Below are 10,085 nucleotides of genomic sequence, written 5' to 3'. Positions count from 1 at the left end.
TTCATAAAACAAATACTCTGCCATTTCAGTTCCTATAGATGCCAAGCTTGGAATTAAAGAACTGACAGTTTAAATAATGTGAATCACTTGTACATCCAAGAAACCTGGTCTTGGTCTTGACAAAGGTTACAAAATTAAGAAGAGATGTACCATGAATTACAACCAGCCCCGATTTACTTGGTGCTTGAAATGTCTGTTCACCCAGCATAAGAAAACATATCACACAGGGCTCTAGTCATATCTGAGAGATTCTTGTTTTATGTTCTGTTCGTCATAAATGATTTTGATGTATTATTTTGTGGTTTGCAAACAAATCTAGTGGCTTCATTATGTTGGAATCAAAATTATTCATGTTTATTGCAGTGTGTTGCTAATTTTCATTGCTATTTATGTAGCTTTCCTCCTAGATTTTCAGACTTGGGCAACTTTTCTGGAATTCTGTGCTTAATACATACCTACATTCTGCATGCTTGTTTTTTTTTTTTTAAGTTCACAATTAGCAGAAGGAGTTAAAATGGGATCTTACAAGAACTAACCAGGTTTCTGAGAAAACTATATCTCTTCCAAGCATCAAGCTCCCAGTAATCTAACTACTTCCCTCTAAGCCTAATTTCTTAAAAGTTCTACTGTCTCTTAACATTACCACACTGAGGACCAATCTTTCAGCATTCGAATTCATGAGTGATAAACCAGTCAAAACCATAGCAAAGCTAGGCAGCAGTGGCTCATGTATATAAATGCTAGTTAATGAGGAGTCTGAGATCAGGAAGACTGTGGTTGGAAGCCAGCCCAGGTTAAAAAAAAAGTTCATAAAAAAAAGTCCATGAGATTTTATCTCCAAAATAATAAACACAAAGTGATGCTGGAGGTGTGGCTCAAATGGGAAAATGTTACTTGGGCAGGTGGAAGTCCCTGAATTCAAAACACCACACTATAAAAAGTATTTTATTTACTAAGTTGCTTTTCTCCTCTATGTTGTAAATGTTAACCTCCCTTGCTGATTGTCTCTCTTTTATTTAACTATTTTTCAAGAAACACATAGAAAAAAATTTTTTGGGCCCGGTCGTGGGGCTGAACTCTGGGCCTGGGCACTGTCCCGCAGCTCTTCAGCTCAAAGCTAGCACTCTACCACTTGAGCCACAGCGCCACTTCCAGCTTTTTTTTCTGCTTATGTGGTGCTGAGGAATCGAACCCAGGGCCTCATGCATGCAAGGCAAGCGCTCTACCACTGAATCACCTTCCCAGCCCCATACATAGAAAATTTATAAATAAATTTTGACTTTTCTTTCTTACCTACTAACTTCTAACTCTGGAAAATTAAGAACTTACTATATTTTACTGCCTTAACTAACACATTACATGGAGTATAACAGAAAAGACCTGCTTCACAGAAAAATAAAAATTCTAAGAAATAATGATTCCAAGACTTGGTGTAGAAAATAGAATTTGAGCACTGATGGTAACACTTCTTAAGTTTCAAAGTTTTATTTTTTCCTCCTGCAGTAGAGCTTGAACCCAGAACCTCTCATATAGTAGGCAAGCATTCTACCACTGAGCCATATTCTCAGCCCAAGTTTCATAGTGTCTAAGAATAGAAAAGATTGTGTTAACATCCATAAAAGGGTTGACTTGAAATATTTAACTTATCAATTTTGGGGGGGGGGTCCGGTCGTGGGGCCTGAACTCTGGACCTGAGCGCTGTCCCTCAGTTCTTCAGCTCAAGGCTAGCACTCTACCACTTGAGCCACAGCGCCACTTCCGGCTTTTTTCATTTTGCTTATGTGGTGCTGAGGAATCAAACCCAGGGCCTCAGGCATGCAAGGCAAGCGCTCTACCACTGAGCCATCTTCCCAGCCCTGATCTTTTTTTTTTTTAACCCCGATACTCATGAGTTTGTGACAGACAGATGCTCTTATCAGGCATTCACGATTGTAGTCAAAAGTTTTAAAATGGAAAAGTGGTAGGATGAGATTGCTGGCCCAATGAAATTACTTTTTACATGTAATATATACTAATAAAGTTTTTTATTTTTTAATTTTTGTCGGTAGCGGGACTCTGGGACTGGGTGCTGTCCCTCAGCTCTTCAGCTGAAGATAAGCACTCTACCACTTGGGCCACAGCGCTACTTCTGGTTTTCTGGTGGTTTATTGGAATTAAGAGTTTCACAGACTTTCCTGCCTGGGCTGGCTTTGAACCGTGATCCTTACTCAGATCTCAGCCTCCTAATTACCTAGGATTACAGGCATAAGCCATCAGTGCCCAACACTAATAAAGGTTTTAAATGAGATTAAAATGATGAAATTGAAAGGAAGAAATCACTTAAAAATTATCTGCAATTAGAATTCTGATGGTACACGAACACTTACATTTTAAAGTTCCTGGAATAAAATCTAAGTGTGTCCTGTTGGCTGTCTTCTTTAACTTGACATCAGAAATCCATATTCTGATACAATAGAAAATAATCAAACAGGTGTAACTTAGGCTTAGACTTTTTCAACCTTGGCTCATTTCTACTTTAGTATTTTGACTAAAAAGCTTCCTACCTTAAGCCAATTGTTTATGAGTGGAAGGAGCTAGGACTCTCTCCAGGCAGAGGCTGAGGTCATCAATCACTTTTATGGGAAAACAGGCAGGATACACTGTCACACTTTTCCATCTTCTAACTTTTCTTTGACAAGGATGAAGATGCTCATGTAAGTTATCCTGAAGTCATTGTAATATAGACTACCAAGACCATAATTTTCACCCTCAGAACAAGCCAATCATTTTCTGACTTTGATCTTTTACAGCAACTATTTATATTGCACTAAATCTGTTTACTCAGATCTGAATGTCTTCAGATTTGTGTCCATATCTCCCTTGTCATTCATATTTAAGCTTACACAGCCACTCTCAGATAGACTTTCTTGTCTTTCCTGACCCCTTCTTAGATACACAGCTGACTTCTCATTAGGCACTCTCTGTAAATTTCTCCTTCCCCCTTACCCCATTCCTCCTTCTCTTGTCACTTGGCTACTACCACTCTGGATTCCATTATATCCATTACACTAAAGTTTTTCCAATTGAGCTACTGTGGTTCCCACCACAGGTTAGCATACAGAGAAGAGCAATGACAGAGGTTTTCAAGGGTTCTGATTACTTCTTCACAAGTCTGTTTCTTGAGGTGTTGGTGAAAGGCACATATTCTGGACTTCAACCGTGGGTGAATAATTTTTATATTACAGATCCACTCTCACATTCCAATCTTCTTGAGCATTTGAATCCCTTCATCAATGATAAACATCTTTACCATTTCATTCATGGTAGGCTATCTTTTGATCCATATTTTAACAACCAATCAAGTAAACTATTCCTTTGTTAACTCTGAAAACTGTAACACAACTCAATGTATCTAGCTACGGTAGCCCATGCCTATAATCCTAGCTACTCAGGAGGCTGAGATCTGAGGATCACACTTTGAAGTCAGCCTTAGCTCCAATTAGCCACCAAAAAAGCCAGAAGCAGAGGTGTGGCTCAAGTGGTAAAGCACTAGCCTTGAGCAAAAAAGCTCAGGCACAGTGCCCAGCCTCTGAGTTCAAGCCCCAGGACTGGCACACTCAAAGAACCCCTCAATTTAAGCTTTTTGGACCTATAATAATAAGTTTAGGGCTATCTAATTTTATGTTTCCTCTACCATTATCCCATACACTTAAAGTCCTTTCCTACACAGGCTCCCCAGACATCTGCTTTTAGGAGTTAAAACAGTCATGAGATTCTTTGTAATGTAGCCCATCTCCTTTTAGGTAAGATTGTGTATCTCACCTTTAGAAGTCTGTTGAGATTTGTGTCTGATTAGTCTAGAGGCAAAAATGGATGGTAAGAGTAGGTGAGTCTTAAGGAGCATTGGCATTCTCTTAGCAACTGCATCAAAAAAGGCATTACTGCTTCCATAGGCAATACAAGATCAGGTTCCTTGGGCCAAACCTGAGAGGCCCATACCACAGGGAATAGGGATAGGGTTGCCACTACCATTGAGAGTGGTGAGGCCACTTCTCTGGCAAAAGAAATAAATGAAATTTAGGAGTTCAATGTCTCAAACTTATCAGGGTCCTCCCACACATCTCTTTCTCAATTTACAGAATCCCATTTTTTTCTACTCAGTGCTGTCACTTATTTTTTTTTTAATTTTTACTGCAAAGGTGCTGTACAGAGGGTTACAGTTGCATAAATCAGGTAATGAGTACATATCCTTTTGAATAGTATCATTCCCTCCCTCATTCTCTCCAAGTTTTTCCTCTCCTGAATTCCCTCCCCTCCTCTTAAGTTGTTTTTAATTTTGTCAGTCATGGATCTTGAACTCTGGGCCTGGGCACTGTCTGAGCTCTTCAGCTCAAGGCAAGCACTCTACCACTTGAACCACAGCACCACTTTTGGTTTTCTGGTGTTTAATTGGAGATAAGAGTCTCAGGGACTTGCCTGCCTGGGCTAGTTTTGAACTGCTATCCTCAGATCTCAACCCTCCTAGTAGGTAGGATTAAAGGCATGAGCCACCGGCATCTGCCCTCCCTGCCAAGTTGTTTAGTTCATTTCCAACATAGTGTCTAGAGGGTTTCACTGCTGAATTGGTTCACCTCTTGTCCCACCATTTCTGTGCTTCCCCTTTGCCCTTCCCAAATCAGATAAACTTATATACAAGACAAAGGGAACTGAAATCAAAAACAGTGACAGAAGAGAATAAACCAAAGAAAGGAGGAAAGATGGGGGAAAAAACCACAAACAGTAAAATTAAAAAAAAAAAACCCTCTTGCTTCCATTTTTGGAGTTCATTTTGATAAGCATTTTATATGATTGTATGCACAAAACTATTGAGTCCTTGTGATCCTCTCATAAGAATATCCTGTGGCAATACTGTAACACATGGAAGCTGAACAACACACTGTTGAACCACCAGTAGGTCATGGAAGAGATTAGAAAGGAAATTCAAATGTTCCTACTATTTAACAAAAATGACCACATAAACTATCAGCTCTTCTGGGACACAGCAAAGGCAGTACTCAGAGGCAAGTTTATAGCTCTGAGTTCCTACATTAAAAAATTGGAAAAATCTGAGACTAACAATTTAATGAGGCACCCAAAGCTCCTTTAAAAAGGACAACAAGCTAAACCCCAACCAAGTAGATGGAAACAAATTAAAATTAAATCCAAATTAAATGAATTAGAGTCCAAAAAACTATAGAAAGAATTAACAAAACAAAGAGTTGGTTCTTCCAAAAATTAATAAAATTGACAGACCCTTAGCAAATCTTATGAGAAAAAAAAGAACACACCCAAATAAACAAACTCAGAGATGAGAATGGAAACATCACTACAGAAACAGCCAAGATTCAGAATATAATAAGGGGATACTTCTCAAACCTTTCTGCTAGTAAGTTTGAGAATCTAAAGATATGGACAATTTCTAGCAAATATTGACATGCCCAAACTAAACCAAGATGTTTTAAACCAACTTAACAGACCCATATCCAGCATCAAAATAGAAGCAGCAATAAAAGACCTCCCATCCAAGAAAAGCCCAGGACCGTATGGATTTACAGCTGAATTCTACAAGGTCTTCAAAGCAGAACTCACACCAATATGCCTCCATCTCTTCAATGAAATTGAGAGCAAAAATTCACTACCACACTCTTTTTATGAAGCCAGCATAACCTTCATTCCAAAACTAGGCACAGACTCATCAAAGAAAGAGAACTATAGACCCATTTCTTTGATGAATATAGATGCAAAATTCTCAACAAAATCTTGGCTAATCGACTTCAACAACTCATCAAAAAATCATATACCACGATCAAATAGGATTCATTTCAGGGATGCAAAGCTGGTTCAATATATGCAAAACAATATAATTCATCATATCAACAAGAGCAAGGATAAGAACCACATGATTATCTCAATAGATGTAGAAAAAACATTTGACAAGATCCAACACCCCTTTATGATGAAAGCTCTGGAATAACTAAGAATCCATGAAGCATTCCTCAATATAACAAAGGCTGTATATGACAAATCTACAGCCAGCATTAGACTTAATGGAAAAAAAGCCATTTTCTCTAAATTCAGGAAAGAGTCAAGGATGTCCACTCTCTCCACTCCTCTTCAACCTAGTATTAGAATGCCTAGCTAGGGCAATAAGACAAGATGCAGACATAAAGGGGATCCAAATAGGGAAAGATGAAGTAAAACTTTCCCTCTTTGCAGATAACATAATCTTGTATTTAAAGAACCACATGGACTCCACCTCTAAGTTACTTGAGCTGATCAGAAACTTTGGCAAAGTAGCAGGGTATAAAATTAACCCTCAGAAATCAATAGCTTTCCTGTATGCCAATGAGAAGACCATGGCTGAAATTAGGAAAGCAATCCCTTTTGTAATAGCTCCACAAAAAATAAAATACTTAGGAGTTAACTTAACAAAAGAGGTGAAGGACCTGTATGACAAAAACTTTAAAAACCTGAAAAAGGAAATTAAAGCAGAACTAAGCAAGTGGAAAAACCTCTCATGCTCCTGGATTGGGAGGATTAACATCGTGAAAATGGCAATGCTGCCAAAGGCTATCTACAAATTCAATGCAAAACCTATCAATATCCCAACCTCATTCTTCAATGAAATAGAAGAAGCAATCCAAAAATTCATATGGAACAACAAAAGACCCTGAATAGCAAAAACAATCCTTAGTAGAAAGAACAGAGCTGGAGGAATATCAATTCCTAATTTCTAACTCTACTACAAAGCCATAGTAATCAAAACAGCTTGGTACTGGCCACAAGAACAGACCTGAGGTCCAATGGAATAGGACTGAAGACCCAGAAATGAACCCACAGACCTATATCCACCTAATCTTTGACAAGGGAGCTAAAGAAATAGAATGGAAGAAAGACAACCTTTTCAGTAAATGGTGCTGGCAAAATTGGTTAAACACTTGTAGAAAACTAAAGCTAGATTCGTATATATCACCCTGCACTAGAATCAACTCCAAATGGATCAAAACCTCAAAATAAAAGCAGACTCCATGAAAACATTACAGGAAGGAATAGGAGAAATTCGAGGGCTCCTTGGCACAGGCCAAAATTTTCTTAATAGAGACCCAGAAGCACAACAAATTAAAGAAAGGTTGGACAAATGGGATTGCATGAATCTGCAGAGCTTCTACAAGGCAAAGGACATAGCTAGCAAGATCAACAGAAAGCCCACTGACTGGGAGAAAATCTTCACTAGCCATACAATGGACAAGTGTCTCATATCTAAAATATACTTAAAACTCAAAAAACTAAATCCCCCAACAAGAAATCCTCAAAGGAACAACTGCCTGATTCATAAGTGGGCTAAAGACTTAAAGAGAGGCTTCTCTGAAGATGAAATAAGAATAGTCAATAGACACATGAAGAAATGCTCAACTTCTCTAACTATAAAAGAAATGCAAATCAAGACAACGTTGAGATTCCACCTCACCACAGTTAGAATGGCTATAATCAAGAAATCTAGTAACAGCACATGCTGGAGGGGATGTGGCCAAAAGGGAGCCCTACTGCATTGTTGGTGGGAGTGTAAACTTGTTCAACCACTCTGGAAAGCAGTACGGAGGCTCCTCAAAAAACTCCACATAGAGCTCCCTTATGACCCAGCAGTCCTGCTTTTGGGCATTTACCCAAAGGATCACAAACAAGGTCATACCAAAGCTATCAGCACAACCATGTTTATCGCAGCATTATTTACCATAACTAAGGTATGGAACCAACCCAGATGCCTCTGAGTAGATGAATGGAACAAGGAAAGGTGGTATATATAAACAATGGAATTCTATGCCTCCATCAGAAAGAATGACATTGCGTTATTTGTGAGGAAATGGAAAGACTTGGAAAAAATTATATTAAGTGAAGTAAGCCAGGCCCAAAGAAACATAAGTCCCATGGTTTCCCTTGTTTGCAATGACTAGTACATGTCTGGGACAAGCAGAGAAGATCAAAGGCTATGTACATATGACCACATGAGATAAGGTTAAGCAAAATGTACCCAAAGACAAGTGATTTTTCTTTATTGCTAGTGTTTTTAATGTACTTAAAATGCACTATGTGATTCTTTTGTGTTTTGGATTTTGGATTTGATGCTGGTGTTCTGCACCTTGTATATACATTTTTGTAATTTGGGGAGGGGAAGAGATATTGAGGAATGCTTAAATGGGGATACAGGCTGACCCATTGTGACAACAAGATGTACAGGACACTATGTTGAAAACGAGCTTTAAAATGTCAGGGTTGGGGGACAGGAGGAGTTGGGGAGATGGAGAGGGAAGTGATGGTAGGGGGAAAACAAAGGAGGAGGTAACAATGCTCGCTATGAAATGAACTCATTACCCTACTCAGGTAACTGTAACCCCTCTGTACAACATTTTTACAATAAATAAATAAATATAGATAGCTATAGCTATAGCTATAGATATAGATATAGAATATCCTCTGTTCTCACTGTGTGAAAGTTTAGACTACTGACTAGTTAATCATGTGCAGGTATAATTATTTGTCTTTTACTATCCATTGGGTTTACTTGTAGGTTTATAGGCACATTCTAATTAGTACAAATGAGGGAAAACATGCCATCTATGTTTCTTTGGGTCTGGCTTACTTTGCTTAGTATAGTCTTTTTTTGCAAGTCTTTGCATTTCCTTATGAATGGGGCAATTTCATTCTTTCAGCATAAAATTCTGCTGAAGAGTTTCTGCATGGCAAAGGACAAGCTAGCAAGATAAATAGAAAGAAAATGGAAGAAGATCTTTACCAGCTATGCATCAGACAAAGGCCTCATTACTAAAATATAAGCAGAGCTCAAAAAATTAAAACAAATCATAAACAACCACCCAATTAATAAATGGAGAGAGTCAGGGGGAGGGAAAGTGGGAGAAAAAGGAGGGAGGGGGTAACAATGTTCAACCAGAAATGTACTCATTACCTTACATATGCAACTTTAACCCTCTGTACATCACTTTACGATAAAATTAAAGTAAAAAAAATAAACAGGCTAAAGACTTAGAAAGAGACCTTTTTGAAGAAGAAATAAGAATGGCCAGTAGACACATGAAATATTAGACATCTTTGGCCATAAAAGAAATGCAAATCAAAACAACATTGAGGAAAGAGGGTTGGGGGGGCAGGAGGAGGATGGGATGGGAAGGGGAAACAAAGGAGGAGGCTACAATGCTTGATAAGAAATGTACTCATTATCTTGCCCATGTAATTGTAACCCCCTCTGTACAGTATTTTCACAATAAAAAAAAAAGTTTAAAAAAATTGAGATTCCACATCACCTCAGTTAGAATGGCCATTGTGGCGAAAACTAACAACAACAAATGCTGGTGGGAATATGGCCAAAAGGGAATGCTACTACACTGTTAGTGGGAAAGTAAAGTTGTTAGTGGGAAAGTAAAGTTGTTTAACCACTCTGGAAAGCAATATGGAAGTTCCTCAAAAAACTAAACATAGAGCTTCCCTATGACCCAACAATCACACTCCTGGGCATCTATCCAATTGACCACAAACCAAGCTACACTAAAGCCACCAGCACAATCATGTTCATTACAGCATTGTTTGCCATAGCCAAGGTATGGATCAACCCAGATGCCCCACAGTGGATGAATGGATCAAGAAAATGTGGCACACATATACAATGGAATTCAGTGCTGTCACTTTAATACCACACATCTTAATGCCATCTAGGGGGCTATGGTTTAGCCCATTTCTCCTACAGGTAAGAAGTTAAGAGGCAGAAGAGTAGTAAAATATAGTAATGCAGCAAGTTTGTTGAAAGCAAAAGTGAAGTATCAACTCTCTATAGATAAGGGTTCTGGAGCTGGGGGTCTGTTGTGGAGATTCCCAGAGGGCAGATGTTATAGTATGGGTCTCCTCCCATATCTCCTTCCCTGTGTGTCTCTCCTTGTGGGCTGACTTTACTGCTGGTATATTCTCTGCCCTGGCTCTTTGTATTGGTCTTCCCTCTCCCTCAGAGCACAGTAGGAAAACAAATTTTATTGATCATGTCTCATCATGCATGAGTACAG

This window comes from Dipodomys spectabilis, unplaced genomic scaffold, assembly GCF_019054845.1.
Source record: "Dipodomys spectabilis isolate Male_0828 unplaced genomic scaffold, ASM1905484v1 ptg000411l, whole genome shotgun sequence".
NCBI lineage: Eukaryota > Metazoa > Chordata > Mammalia > Rodentia > Heteromyidae > Dipodomys > Dipodomys spectabilis.
Note: the sequence above shows the minus strand (reverse complement) of the source record.